Raw genomic sequence first — 16039 nt, 5'->3', positions numbered from 1 at the left:
TTGTTATAGTTGCTCTATGTGGGAGACTTATTTCTATGCTAAGTATGTATCATACTCATAAAAATAATGACCCTTCCTCCCTCCCTTCTGCCATTCCTTCTTTGCCTCCTTTCCTCCTTTCTTTCCCTTCCTTCCTTTCTTCCTCCCTCCCTACCTTCCTCCCTGTATCCATGCCTCCCTCCCTTTCTTTGCTCCTTCTTTTCTTTCTTTTGTCATCCTTACTTCTTTCCATCTCTTTCCTTCTTTAGCTGTCATACTTCTTTCGTTTCTTCTTTCTTTCTCTTTCTTCCTCTCTCCCTTCCTCCTTTCTTCTTTTTCTCACATTTCCTCCTTTTTTCCTTTCTTCTCCTCTGTTACTTTCTTTTATCTCTCTCCCTGATTCTCTTTCTCCCTTCCTTCCTCTCCAACTCTCTCTGTCTTGTTTATTTTCCTCTCTCTCTCTTCTCTCTCTCTCTCTCTCTCTCTGTCTGTCTCTTTCTCTCAGTCTCTCTCTCTATATATATCTGTCTCTCTGTCTCATCTTTCCTTTACCTACTTTCAAAAGTAGACATCACCTACCAGAGTGACTTCATATCACCTTCTTTGGAAACCCACAAAATTGTGTGTAAAATAATACTTGCTCTTCCAGCCATCTAAGGACATTGTACTGCAGCTGGACACTGGACATCCAAATAATCAATCTTATTGATTTTTTTCCCAAGAGCCTTCTGTCAGGACTGACACAAAAGGCTAGGCAGTCTCCTCAATCTGAAGGTGTATTATTGGTTTAATTTTATTGTATTGGCCTCTACTATTGTCGAGATGTATTATTTTTGTCTTAGTAATACCACCTGAACATTTTTTTCTTGGATAAATTATACATTATAATAATAAGGGCTGATGTTTCTATGATACCCTAGGAGTTCAAAAATACTTTACCTATATCATTTCATTTAAACCACACAACAGCACCTGGTATTCCCAAGGGGTCTCCATTCAAGTACTAACCAGGCCCAACCCTGCTTAGCTTTTGAGATCAAATGAGATCGGGAGCATTCAGGGTGGTATGGCAGCTAAGTGGCTCAGTGGATAGAGCACTGGCCTTGAAGTCAGGAGGACAGAAGTTTGAATCCAGTCTCAGATACTTGACTCTTTACTAGCTGTGTGACCCTGGGCAAGTCACTTAATCCTGATTGTCTCATCTCCAATTGTCCTGATTCATATCTGGCCACTGGATCTAGATGGCTCTGTAGGAGAAAGTGAGACTGGGGACTTAGCACAGTCCCCCCTCACTCAAATCTAATTCATATGCTTGTCACAGCATCAACTCCCTGATGTCTTGGTCTTCGAAAATGGACAAAAACCATGTTTTTTAACTACACAATTCTTTGAAGCAGGCAGTGTGAGAATGTTTATACTCATCTGACAAAGGGGGAAACTGAGACTGAGAGTTGACGTGCCTAATGACAAACAGACAGTAACAGTCAAAGCTTTCAGAGTCCTTTCCACTCTAACACCTACTATAGTCTCATCAAATCATCTTTCAAAAGAGTTGATTGTTAAATTTTTGGTGGAAGCAATCAGCAAACAAGCTACAAATTGGAAGCTAATTTATTGTTTTGTTGATTGCCTAAATTTGAGAAAGTGATGGAGAAAATGTTAATGATTTAAATTAAATTTAAAACTGTGTCCTGAAGTCTTGGGGTGGGGAGCATTGGAGAGCTGGTTGTTAAACATTTACCAGAATACTCCTGAGTCCATGGGTAGTCTTGAAGATCAGCTGTGGGGAAAATGCTTTTTATAATACACAACTCTAGAGAAATGAATGTTTCTGTTATAGTTATTTTTAGCTCACTAGATAATATAGGGATAGCCCTGAAATGTTTCATCTATTTCTGACCAAAAGAATGTCTCTCTCAACTTTGTATAGCCTCAGAATAGTGTTTTCAGAGAATAATGTAGTTCCCTGTAATGGAAAGAATGCTGGATTTTGAATCAGTACAACTGAGTTAAAATTTTTATCCCTTCCTTGATTTTTCCCTGAGACTTTAAGCAAGTCCCCTAACTTCTGTGGGTCTCAGTTTTGTCCTTTGTAATACAAGAGAGAAAGATAAAATACCTTCTGAGATCCTTTCCAATTTTAAAACCTTTGGCTGATGATCACTGATTAAAGGGTAACATTAATAGTGATAAATGAAATTGCTAGGCTTTTAGAGTTTGCCCCCATTGACCTTGGGTCTCCCTATTATTTATCTTCCAAGTTGATTTCTAAACCTACTCAATGTTTACCCCATCATCATTTTAAGACTGACTCTGGCGTCAGGGTATTGGACCCGGATGGTCTAGGGATTCATGAAAATGGCCTAGGATTTGCTTTTCAAAGAAAAAGACTATAGCTTCATCTTCCTCCAGAAACAGACACTGGAGATAACAGAAGGAAATAACAGACAAGGGAAATGGGTAGGGCACTGCAGTCCTAGATCTGGAAGTCTGCAGTTTTCTCATCAATGCACTGCATTTCTCTTTCCATTGACCAGAGCCATGCTCGTGAAGCTGGGACCTTTCCTTCTTTTTGGCAAATTTCCAAGAAACTGCTGTCCTGCAGCTCTGCTACCTACTGAGCGATCTTGAACAACTCAATGAACCCCACTAGACCTCAGTTTCCTCTTATGTGAAATGAGGGTTTGGGAATAGATCAGCTCTTCCAACTTCAAATCCCAGATCCAATGATTCTAGGTTGTCGGTTATCTCTTCCTATAGTCCATTTCACAATGCTGATTAAGAGAATAACAGTTTTCAGTGTGACACGATGCTGATTAAGAAAACAACAGTTTTCAATGTGAAATATATGGAAATAGATATACTTGTTTATTTGCATAATAAAAATCTAACCTGTTCCATTCAATTGGAATTTGTAAATCACATGGTTCATGGATATGTTTTCAACCAGGAAGAACTTAGCAGACATTGAGATGGAATGTGGAGGGAATTGCCTGGGTATATATGTGAATTATAGCTTGTTAGTTTTCTATTTTATAATATGACTTCTCTAGCATGGCTAATGATTATCAGTTGGCTAAATATATAGCAGGGATAAGAAAATTTGATTTTGTAGTCTGTTGAAATGAAAACAGTCTGAAATGCAAAACTGGAGTCCTGTGTTAAATTCCAGATTCATTGTTACTGGTGGGCATAACCTTAAGGAAATCATTGACCTCTGTGTAACTTCTTAAAATGAGGTAGGATTGGCCTGAATGATTACTCAGGTCCTTTCTAATAGTTTGAGATCAAGTCAGACCACATGTGAGATATTATGTTCAGCTCTGACTACCACATTTTATGAAGAGTTTTGTTAAGTCGGAGAGTTTCCAGGGAAGGGTGACCAGGATGGTGGATGATCCTAAGATCATGCCATATGAGAAACAGTTGAAGGAACTGAGAATATTTATCCTGGAGAAGGAAAGAATTATGGAAGATCTGATAAGGGGTGTCTTCTGGGAAAGGCTTATTGTATTTGGCCCCCAGAGGGAAAAAAATAGGACTAAGAGTAAGAGTTATGAAGAGTATTCTTTAGGTTTGATACAAAGAAAATCTCCCAATGGTTAAAGCTAGCCACCAGTGGAACAAGTTGTCTTGGGAGATAATGAGCTGTTCTCCATTCCAGGTATCTTGTGGAGTGACAGCCTCTGAACTCCCTTCCAATTCTGCGATTCTGGGTTTTTGTGATCCTAGGATCCTAAGCCAAACCAACCCTCTCTACCAAGTTCCATTTCCTCCTCTTGTCACTTGTTTTCTAGAACTCAGCGCATTTGTGCGGATCTGAAAGTAAGGGAAAGGTGAAACCTTGTGACTCTGGAAGCCTTTGGAGGAAGGGCTGAGATATGTTATTTCCTTCTTTTAAATGTCTACAAATACTCCTGTGATGCTGTTTTTTCGATGGGACTTGAAGCCAAACAGCACACACAGTCCGATGGGTGTTAATATTAAACATCTAGACCCTGAATTATTACCCACATCTCTCTAGCACACCTTAACCCTTATAGGGATTTCAATTCCCCAGAGGGGGGAAATTAATTCTATGTTTTGTCCACATTTAGACCTGTGTATTTCCTGTGCAAACACTGCTGACATTTATGAAATCTAATTTAATAAATGTCTATGATATAGCACTCATTAACATACCGCAAAATAGCTCCAGAGCAGCCCATTTTAATCAAGTAAATGATCGCTGCCGTTACCACAGCCTGTCCTTTTATTAAGGAGAAAACCAGAGCAGCACCATGGGAAAGGACACATTTGTGTTGGCAGTGGGTGACACATTCCCTGCATCTGGATCCAGCAGCTTCACACCTCGAGCTCTTCGGCAGGGATTGGGTCTCAAAGTGTTTGCTCACGATATGAGAATATGAAAAATGACTGATCGTAGATCATCTCCATAAATCTTGCAGACAATAAGTCATAAAACCTTGTGTTCTTACATACGGCAGTAGCTCAGGGATGGTGCTGCCATATGTGAGCAAGTGCCTCAAGAAGAATTGTGTTTCCCCTGGAAAACAAAACAAAACAAAACAGGGGGGAAAAAACCTTCTCAATTTGTTTACAAAGCTTGAGGTTAAATTATCCTTGAGAGGTTTTTCTATTTCATTTTTTAATTTTTTAATCCATTAAATATTTTCCAACTAAATGTTTGGAAAAAAAAAGTAGACATTCATTTTTGAAAATTTTGTGTTCCAAATTCTCTCCCTCCTTTCCAGTCTCCCCCACCCCTTTGAGAAGTCAAGCAATATGATATCAATTATACATGTGAAGTCATGCAAAACATATTTCCATATTAGTCACATTACAAAAGAAAACACACACCCACACACAAAAAAACCCCCAAGGAAAATAAAAAAGTTTAAATAGTATACTTCAATCTATACTCAAGGGTTGATCTGTGCTTTCTGAGATGAATAGTATTTTTCAGTATAGATTTGTTGCAGTTGTTTTAGATCATTATGTTGATCAGTTTAGTTAAGTCTTTCACGGTTGATCATCATTACAGTATTGCTGTTACCGTGTACAATGTTCTCCTGGTTCTGCTCATTTCACTTTTCATCAGTTTATAGTGGTCTTCCAAAGATTTTCTGAAATCATTCCCCTCATCATTTCTTATAGCTCCATAGTATTCCATCAAAGAAGTAGGTTCTATTAATGTTGCAAAGTGCCACAAACTCCTCTTTTTGGTTGAAAGGAGGGGAGGGTAGACTCTCCTCTCCAAACATTTCACCTTTCTCCAGGAGCAACAAACACCTCCTCTGACCAAATGTTGAGAATGGAAAACAGTATATTGGGAGTCATAATCGACAAAGAATTGAACCACTGGATGGGCATTCTATGAGAGGCTTTCCCGGTGCTGGATTTGAAGTCTTTGGACCTGAGTTCAAAATTGGCCTCTGCCATCTACTGCTTATATGATCAAGGGCACATTGTACCTTCCCTTCTATGAGCCTCAGTTTCTTCTTGGTGATACAAGAGGGGCTTCATGGTAAAACTAGGTAATATTCCCAAATGTCCCTTCCAGCTCGAACTCCTCTTTTCTGTGAGAACTCCCCATGGCTTAATTAGGAAACCTTAATGATTCCTAAATTCTTTCTCTTTGTCTCACCAGAATGAGCAGATCTCTGACTGGGTCAGTCTGAGTCTGAGGAGGCAGTATCAACTCAGGTATTCCAAGTCATTTCATTCAGAGAATAGGGCCTCTTGTTTCCCCTAAACTGACAGCATGGCTGCGCTTCCCTTGGAAAATTGTCCTTCCCTAATGAGAAATGCCTAGTTGTTGGGTTTTTTTTTCTCAGTCGGTTTTCATATCTGTCAACTAAATTAAAGGAGACACAGAAAGAAGCCCCATGTTTTTAATCAGGTCCAAATGGTCTCCATTCCTAGTTCAGTCTACACAATGGACTGAAGACTGGCAGCCCTAGGAAGAAGAGAACCAAATGGACTGTTGTTTTCACCAGGCCTGTCCATCCTTCACTGGCGAGAGACGTTTCTTTTGTTAAACCTCTTTATTATCTTTCTTGGGCGGCTATACACACATGCATACATGGAATGTAAATAACAGCCAGGGCTTTGGAATAATTCTCCATGGGGCAAGGCCTTTGCAGAGGAACCCTGTTATTTACCATTTCAAAGCCTTACACATTTCCAGCCTAAAACACTGATTCTTTATCATAGCGAGCAATGTTCTCCCAGTCTGTACCCAGCACTTCAACTACATCTTATCTAGAGCCCTTAAAGAGACTCTCCTTTCTTGTGATGATGCTTTTTTATCCAGCAAACCATAAACACAGTCCAATCCCTGGTGCTTGTTCAACAGAAGAAAATGCTTGGAAACTCAAGCAGGAAGTTGAAGGTGGAGGAGGGAATGAGGGAACAAGCAGGGGTACTTGGAGATGTCCCATATGGAGCAAACACTGGGGAAGGCCAGGTATTTTATTTCTCTCTCATCCTCCCTCCTGTTTATTCTGCCAGCCTTCTTTCTTTCCTTCCTTACTTTTCGTTCTCTCTCTCTCTCTCTCTCTCTCTCTCTCTCTCTCTCTCTCTCTCTCTCTCTCTCTCTCTCTCTCTCCCCCTGCCTCCCTCCCTCTTTCATCCTTTACAGTCCCTCCCTTCTCTCTTACCCTTCTCTTCCACTATCTTCTCTCTCTGCTTCCTTCCCCTGCCTCCTGTCCTTTTCCTTCCCTTCCTTCTCTCCCTTCTTTCCCACCATCCTCTCTCCTTCTCCTCCAGCAAAACTCTTTCCTCCCTTCCCTCTCCCTTGGCTTACACCATCTTTTTTTCCTTCCTCTTTCTCCTTTCTTTCCCACCCCTTTCCCTCTTTCATCTCTTCTGTCTCCTCCCTTATCTACCCCATTCTCTCCATCCTTTCCTTCCTTTCCCATTCTTTTCTCTCTCTCTCCTCTCCTTCTTGTCCTTTCTATCACCTCTCTCCTCTCTCCCTGCTTTCTCACTATCCTCTCCCTCCTTTCCCCTCTCTCCTGTCCCTTTCCTTCCCCTCCTCTTTCTCCCTTTCTTTCCCACCATTCTCTCTCCTTCCCCCTAGCAAAATCCTCTTTCCTCCCTTCCTTCTCCTTTGTCTCCCACCATTCTCTTTTTTCCCCTCTTCCTCCTTTCTTTCCCAACCTTTTACCTCTTTCTTTTGTCTTTTCTATCTCCTCCCTAATCTGTACTATCCTCTCCATCCTTTTCTCCCTTTCCCTTCCTCTTCTCTCCCTCTCTCCTTCTTGTCCTTTCCATTTTCTCCTTCCTCCCTCTCCCTTCTCACCTCATATTCTCTCTCCTTCCTGCCCCTCTCTCCTCCCTCACACCACCACACAAAGCACATGATCCAGAGTAAATAGCCCAATGCAAAGCTTGGCTGTCCAGCCCTGGAGAGGGGAATAAAATGTCTCACCAAAATAGCCAGGCTTGGCCATTTGCTGGGCATATCGAGGTTTGCAAGGAGCACGAGCAAAATTGCCCTCACCCACAAAAAAGGAAGAACCAGGAGGAGCCACTTTGATAGTTGGCACCATCCATCAGACAGTCTGACTTTGTGCTATTCTTATGCTAATTATTTTACCAAGTGATATTTGATTGTCCTTATAAAAGGTTGATGTCAGTGTAATTCACCACAGGCTTTTTAAAGACCTCAGTACCCTGAAAGAATTGCAGAGAGTCCATTAAAGAATTAGGTTCTATTAATGTTGCAAAGTGCCACAAGCTCCTCTTTTAAGCTCCAAACCTTTCACCTTTCTCCAGGAGCAGCAAAGACCTTCTGTGTTTGGGACATGAGGAAACCCGGTGTATTGGGAGTCAGCTGCTATTGAAAAGGAAGGTGGCCTGAGTCAAAAGACCCAAACTCCATTTGAGGCGATGATCTTGAGTAAATTCATTTTTCTCTGGGTTTCAGTTTCCCCATATGTAAAATAAGGAGCTTAGACTAGATAACTTATAAAGTTCCTTCAGTTTCCTCATATACATATATATAAAATAAATATATTATGTATGTGTGTATATATATATATATAAAATGAGGAGATAGGACTAGATAATCTATAAAATCCTGATTTCCTGTGGCATATATATATATATATATATATTTATGTATATATATAAATATATATATATATAGTCCCTTTCACCTCTAAACCTTCCACATTCTGAGGTGCTTGTAAAGAGCTTTCTACTTTAAAGTGTGTTATAAATTCTAAGTGTTATTACTACATGAAGGTCCCTCTTAACTGACTTTCTCTTTTTGATACAGTCCCTCCTGTCTCTTCCAGTTTTCTACGACCATTTCCCTTTTTTTGACTTTGTATTCTAGAACCAAATAACTGGTTGTTTTATTAAATGGAAATGGCATTCTATATATGTTCTAGGGGGCTCTCCCAGATCTGACACCTACGTTCTGTTTTCTAAGATCCCTCCTGGTTCAAGCATACGATGGTCTGTATGCTCAGGTACCTCCCAACTTTGGCATTCTGTGATCCTGTGAAATATGACCAGAAATCATTTTCTTGGTCTCAAAGTAATGTAGACAATAGTTGTTTTCCTGAGGACCCACAGAATTCTAAGATCCATGATAAGAGCACCAGGAAATTCCTGTTTTCCTATGAACCCCAACACATTCCTCTTTGACATAAAGTATTTTTGTGTAAGGAGTCAAGAAGACCCTTGACTCAGCATTGCCTCCACAAACTTTATTTTCTCTGAATCAGGCCCAGAGTGGGAAGGCTCCTGAGAGTAGCTAACTGGCAGCCTCTTGTCACAGACATGTTCTCTGCGGTTGCTTTTTATTTATTAGAGATGAATAAAATCTGTACCTGCCATCTGATGCAGTCCACTGTAGCTCTTGGGCTCATGGCAGCTGTCACAGAAGCTAAAATCAAGGATCTCTGCTCTCCTACTTCTCCTGTGGAGGAGGCAGAGTATTTGAGGTTGCTCATTAGTGAAAGGGTCTTTCCCCAAATGGTGAGGCAGAATGGGAACTTCAGTTGCTGAAAACTGATATTAGTAATAGATAAACTTTTGGAGGGTAAAACATTACTTTTATATTTATAACCTTAGCACCTAACAGAGTACATGACACAGAAGAATCATTTAATAAGTCCTTATGGGTTAATTAATTGATAAAAATAGTAATAATAATGCTGTTGTTGTTGAGTTGTATCTGACTCTTCATGACCCTATTAGTAGGGTCTTAGCATAGATACTGGAGTAGTTTGCCATCTCCTTCTCCAATTCATTTTGCAAATGAAGAAACTGAAGCAAACAGAGTTATTTACTTCCCCAGGTCATATAACTAGTAAGTCTCTAAGGTCATATTTGAGCTCAGAAAGAGGAGCCTTCCCATCTCCAGATTGGCACTCTATCTAATATGCCATCTAATTGTCCCAACAATAATATTAGCAATAATAATAATAAAATAATATTTTAATGTATGTAGCTTTTACTATGTTGCAGATAGTATACCCAAACATTTTACAATTATTATCACATTTACTCTTCACGATAACAATGAGAAGTAGGTGCTGTTAATTCCCCCCATTTAACAAATGAGGAAACTAAGGCGAACAGAGGATAGGTGACTTGCTCAAGTTCACACAGGTCTTTGCTCTTTCCAGTGTACTACTCATTGCTCTAGTTGATTAGTTCTCCAAAGAACTATGGGAGGCAGTTCCAGAATCCAATAAGCTAGAGGTTGGTTTCTGTGAATAGATCAAATATAACTGTGTAATAGGAAGTCTCCTGTAGGTGGTGTAATAAGAAGAACATTGAATTAGGGAGTCTGAGGTCTTGAGTTTGAAACTAAGTTCTTTTTTACTTATTTTTTATTTTTTAATTTTTTAGGCTTTTTTTGCAAGATAATAGGGTTAAGTTCCCCAAAGCCACACAGCTAGGTAATTATTAAGTGTCTGATGCTGGATTTGAACTCAGGTGCTCCTGACTCCAAGACCTGTGCTCTACCCACTGTGCCACCTAGCCGCCCCCCAAAACTAAGTTCTGATATATGCCTGCTATGTGACCTTTGGCAAGGCATTGTATTTCTCTGAGCCTCAGTTTTCATATCTGTAAATTGGAAATGGCAATCCTTCTATTACTTAGAGTACTGAGTCATTAGAAAGAAGATACTGTACAACTCATAGCATCAGAGAAATGAAGGTTATAATCTTGTTCTCATCCTTTTCAAGGGAGTTTCAGGAGAAATAGTCCTTGAGCCATCATCAGATTATTCATTTGTATATGATGCTCTATAGACCAGAACAAACAAGGGCAACTGAGTCATATTAAAATATGATTTGTAAGTATTTTAGAAAACAAAAATACAATGAAATATAGATGACATTGCATTTAAAAACTAAGTCAATTTGCAACCCACCAGAGTCCTTATATACTAATTAGTAACCCTAGATTAACAAAACTGTTAGTTATTACCTATGGGGTATTTCAAAAAAGCAATTCATCTGTAACTTAGGATCTTTGATAATCACCTGTGTATTAGACTTTAAGTGAGATGCATTCAGATACACAGTTACTAAATATCAGAGGTTAAACTTGAACTTGGGTCTTCATGATTCCAAAGTATCATCCTATATTCACTGGATTAAGCTTTAATTATAGAAATGATATGGATAGGAAAAGAGGAAGGGAGAAGAGTATAGAATAGCATAGGGTATAGGCTACATGGCCCTTCTTTAGAATAAAATAGTAGCATCTAGGAATGCTCCTTATTGGAAGGTGACATCCTCCCATAGTGACTCTTTGGTGTCATAAAGACAGATCTGCCTCTGACCTTTGAGGTCGGGGATGTTGTTATGAGATGGGAGCCCAAGTTACCCACATCCCCAGAGAGGCTAAATAATGCAAGAATCTAGATTTGTTCTCATTCTGTTACCACTGATGGAGGATTTAGGATTATAGTTTTGAGCAGGACTCTCTAGTACAAATTCCTTGGTTTTGCAAATGATGAAATCCAATTTCATCAAGACTAAGTGATTGGCTCAAGGTCACACAGACAGCAAGTGACAAAGACAGGACTTTGGTAACTGGTAGTGTGTTCCACACCCTTCCCCGAGCCCAGCCTCACCAGGAGACAGGAATAATTTGGAGTGACTGGGCAAGTGCAGAAAGAAAGAATTAGGAGGGTACCTTAGTAATCATTTTGTCCAAATCTTTCACCTTACAGAAGAGGAAATTTAGGCCTGGAAAGTGGTGTGATTTGCTCTGAGCAGAGAAAAAGAAAATATTATAAGAACTAAGATTAGAGCCCATTATTTTGTAAACTTGACACTCTTTCTACTATATACTGTTCCTATTGATTATATGTATATATTCATATACATAAATACACATATGTAAAAATATATAATGCATACATGCATGTGTGTGTATCTTGTTTATAAAACTGTGAGTTCCTTGAAAGCTGAAACAATTTTTTGCCTTTTTTCATGTTCCCAGGGCTTAACAGTAACTGATGTGGTGGTAGTTGTCATTCAGTCATTTCAGTAATGTCTGACTCTTCATGGTCCCATTTATAATTCTTTTGGTAAAGATCCTGGAATGGCTTGCCATTTTCTTCACCAGGACATTTTACCAATGAGGAAACTGAAGCAAACAGGGTAAGTGACTTTCTCAGGGTCACACAGCTAGGAAATGTCTGAAGTCAGATTTGAACTCAGGAAGATTGAATGTCCTGATTTCAAGTCCAGTACTCTATCCACTGTACCACCTAGCTGCTACTTGGCTCATGTAGTTTAATAGATACATGTTGACCTGATATTAGTATATCAAGCAAGCAAGCAAACAATATTATCATATTACCTTTATATATGTAAAAATATGTGTGTCATGGGACAAGACAGCCTGCAGCTATGCCCTTCCCATTTATTCTAGATCTCTGGGCACCTAAACCCCAGGCATACCTAGACCAGGGAGAACACTGACCCCAGGTTTTCCCTAACTGTTGTCTGCCTTTATGTACACACAGGAGAAGGCAGCTCAATAATCTCTTCAATCCCCTAGAGTAAATGACTGAGGATTTGAGAGGATACTTGGGAAAGGTCTCTTACTAGCCCTTTCTTGAGAGAGCAGACAGAGGGATCCCCCATTTCCTCTTCCATCCAGAGACCAAGCCCTCCTTGCCATGCTCCCATAACATCATCCATCTCCCAGCTCCATGTCTTTTCACTAGCTTTTCTCTTTATCTGGAATTTTCATTCTCTCCTCCTCCTCCTCCTCCTCCTGATTTTCCTGACATCGTTCAAGGTCCAGTTAAAATTGTTCCCTCTTTAATAGCCTCTTCCAATCCCCTTTAATGTCAGGTCCTTTCCCCCACTGATCATTTCCAAATTATCCTGCTCATATCCTCGTACCTAGCTGTTTGTACCATTAGATTGTGAGCTTCTTGAGAAGAGGGGTTATCTTTTGCCTTTGCTTATATCTGGCACATAGTACACTGCACAGAATGTACATAACTTATTAACTGACTCTCTGGGGGGACTAATTCCCTGTCTTAAAGTATCTCAAAATGGGAAGGGACCTGAGTGATCCTTAAAATCCAACATCCCAACCAGTGGGGAAAAAAAATGTGCTCTATGAGATCACTCGCAAGTGGTCATCTGGCTTCCACTTAAAGACTTCTACATGATGGGGAACTCAGTATCTCACGAGGCAACCCTTTCTATTATTGTACCACTCTTATTATTGGGAAGTGTTCCTTTATATCCAGCCAAAACTGGTCTCTCCGCAGCTTCCCCCTGCGACTCCTAGTTCTCCCCACTGTTACCAAGCAAAACAAGTCTGATTCTTCTTCCTCCATAACAGCCCTTAAAAAAACTTGAAGGCAGTACTTGTCTCCTCATTTCCAAGCTAAGCGTACCTCACTCCTTCACCTTCAAATAGATGATATTTATAAAGCCTGGAATATAGTCATGCTTAATAAATTCTTAAACATTCCCTTCCCACTGCTCTTACATAACTGTTTAATGCACCAAGAGGTTATAGCTTACCAGAACCTGGTCATGGGTCCTCTGTCACTATCCTGGCTGTCCTCATCTGCCCATGAACCAGCTTGTCAATGCCCATCCTAGAAAGCAGTGCCCAGAGCAAAGCTCTGTGGAAGATCTCTACCCTCATTCTGCATACTCTCCTTATCCCTCTCTCTGAACACAACTGCTTTCAACTAGGGTCACTGGGAGAAAATCTAAGGGGCTTGGACCCAGTCCTGGGATCATTGTGTTCACCCTCCTGGAAGCACTTTTGTCTTTTAAACATCAGCAAGCCCCTTTGACAACCAAAGAGACAAGATAAGTTTTCAGGTCCCTGTGTGGCTTCCCGACAATGGAGCAGCTACTTAGTGACTGTCAATACTATAGGAATCTCTTCTAACAACTTACTGTTTATCCATAGTTGCTGAGGCTTTTCAGGGAGCCATAAGGATATCCTGCCTCAATTCTGACACATGCTGATCTTGATAATGGTTACAGCATTACATGTCTCCAGTGAGTGGAGGAGACTGAAGAGAGCTGCCGGTTCCAAGATGTTGTGGGAACAGCAATACTGATAGGGAATCAGAAGACCTTGATTCGTGTCTAAGTACTGCCAATCACTCTCGTTATGACCTTAGATGAGTCCCATGCCCTTGGTAAGCCTCAGTTTCCTCATCTGTTAAATGATGTCATCCCAAAGGTCCCTTCTAGCTCTAATGAGGCCATTAGCACTTCCAACTTAATCACCTCTCCCTTTATCTTATGACCAAGGAAGAGAAAAAAATTCCTAGCATAGGAAGGAGAGCCAATCCAATCCATTCCAAATTAATGAAATCTATCAAGCATTTATTTATGAGAAATAAATGCAAGGCACTGTGTGGGAGGATGGAGATACAATGACAAAGCAGGTCAACCCTTTCCTCAAGGAACTTCATATCTCACTTGGGAAGTTATTTTGTAGAATTGTAGATTTAGAGCTGGAAGGGAATTAAAAGGTGAAATGCTCAGTTTGAGAAGTCACAAATGAGCTAATTTGCCTATACTGTAGAGTTTGTGAAAGGAAGTTTGTCCTAGGAAGTTTAGTGGGTTGCTAAATGAATGCTTTTGACCAGAGAAGTATTATGGTCATACTTGGATTTTGGCAGAAGGGACTCTTTGTAGAAAGGACTAGACTCAGAATGTATAGAGTAACCATCCAAATGGCCAAATCATATTGAGAGCTTCTTCAGTCCAACACTGAGCCCATGAGTTTCTTGAAAATACTCATCATCATCTACTTCTGTTGCTCTGTTCATATTTATCACTAAGCTAAGACTCACCTGCTCTGAAAAATAATCCTGCACTGTATACAGGTGTTTCCTAATTTGATTTCACTAGAGATTCTATAGAGCTACTCCAGGTCCATTTTAGAATATCCCAAGGCACTTTCATATATGTGCTAGAACTGTTTTCAGAATATCTTGATGGGCTAGAATATTTAGACCAGCCCACTGAAGTGAATTCAAGGTTAAGTATAACTTGGGTGTGGGATTAATGTTGAGATGGTTACCCTTAGGTTTGATGTAACTCCCAGAATTGACTGGTTGATTGAGGTAGTAGAGTATAGACAAAAATCCATCTCCAATATAAATTAGTACCATATTCCATTCCATTCCTTTCTGTTCTATTCCAGTCCTTTCTATTTTATTTAGAGTACCTATTCTCTGCAGAGTGAACCAATATTGTAGAAATAACACTAACTTTGATATTAGGAGACCTGAGTTCAGATTCAGTCCCTGAGAATAATTACCTCTGTGCTTCCCTTCTCTAGAGTCTACATTTCCCTACATTATAAAATAAAGACAATCATACTTGTACTTCTAGGGAAAGAAAGGGAGGGAAGGAATAAACATTTATTAAGTGCCTATGTACTAGATATTATACTATATGTTTTACAAATATTTTATCATCTGATTACTAACCCACAGGATTAGTAAGAAAAACACTTTGTAAACTTTAAGGCTATAGAAGTGTCAGTTTTATTCTTGTTACTTGAGAAGAACTGAAGTTTGATGGATCAAAAACTGGCTTTGGAGACATAAAGATATAGTTTCAAGTCTTATCTTTTAAACAGGTCTTGGGACAAGTCTCTTCAGCTTCCCCTTACCTGAAACATTAAGCTGCATTAATGGAAGGAAATTCCTCTCTGGGGTTTCTCTACACCCAATAAGATCACAGATTTGGAACAAAATATGTATTATCATCATTAGGAGAACAGTATTCTAGCATACTAGATAATGGTGAAAGGGGATTGAAAAGAAACTATTTGGACTGAGAAGGAGAAAGTGGAATGGAGCTCTGGGTCAAGTAATAAAAAAAGGTTCTAATATCTTTTGTAGTAAAGATAAAAAGTTAAGCAAATGGAAATGGAAATGTGAAGCAAAATGGGAAATGGATTCAATCTACAGTGTAGAGCTGCCACCACATGGTGCAGGGAAGGGGGCAGAACTGGTTTTGAGAATGGTCTTTTTCTTCTTCATAGGGAATGGAACCTTTGGGGTCAGCTGATATTTCCCTGTTCTAGGGCTTTGCCCAGTCTTCTATGCTTTGTGAACCTGGGTTGGGCTAAGTGGTCTCTGAGGGATACATTTTGGCATGATGGGTTTCTGCCATAATTTGTGAGAGGTCCAGCCCCAGCACATGTACCCAGGGGTATTGCCATTTCTTATAAAGTCAATGTCTTTCCCTACCATTTAAGGGTCAGCTCTTGGGCCATGCAAGTAAGTAATAAATAACTGCTCACATTTCTATAATACTTCCAGATTTGCAAAGCACTTTCACCACAAAATACCTGTGATAAATGAAAATTACCATCATAGAAATATTATTATATATAACATTATATACAATTATTGTATATATATATATATATATATATATATATATATAATATTGTCATGATGCAGGAATATCATGATCCTTATTTTAAAAGGGAGGAAACAAACCTAAAGAGATTTGACTCTTTCAGCATCACATAACTAAGAAATGTGGGAAACTGGATATGAGACCGG

The 16039-nt window shown here is 39.6% G+C and overlaps 1 protein-coding gene and 1 pseudogene across 2 annotated transcripts in view; one reads left to right on the top strand and one right to left on the bottom strand.

The window, feature by feature from the left end:
- Positions 1–16039, top strand: part of MAF (MAF bZIP transcription factor) — a 505697-nt gene that overhangs the window by 226066 nt on the left and 263592 nt on the right. The window lies entirely within an intron of this gene.
- LOC141510634 (5S ribosomal RNA) lies at positions 940–1057 on the bottom strand (annotated as a pseudogene).

Source organism: Macrotis lagotis, chromosome 1, assembly GCF_037893015.1.
Source record: "Macrotis lagotis isolate mMagLag1 chromosome 1, bilby.v1.9.chrom.fasta, whole genome shotgun sequence".
Lineage (NCBI taxonomy): Eukaryota > Metazoa > Chordata > Mammalia > Peramelemorphia > Peramelidae > Macrotis > Macrotis lagotis.
This window is presented reverse-complemented; position numbering and strand designations above follow the sequence as displayed.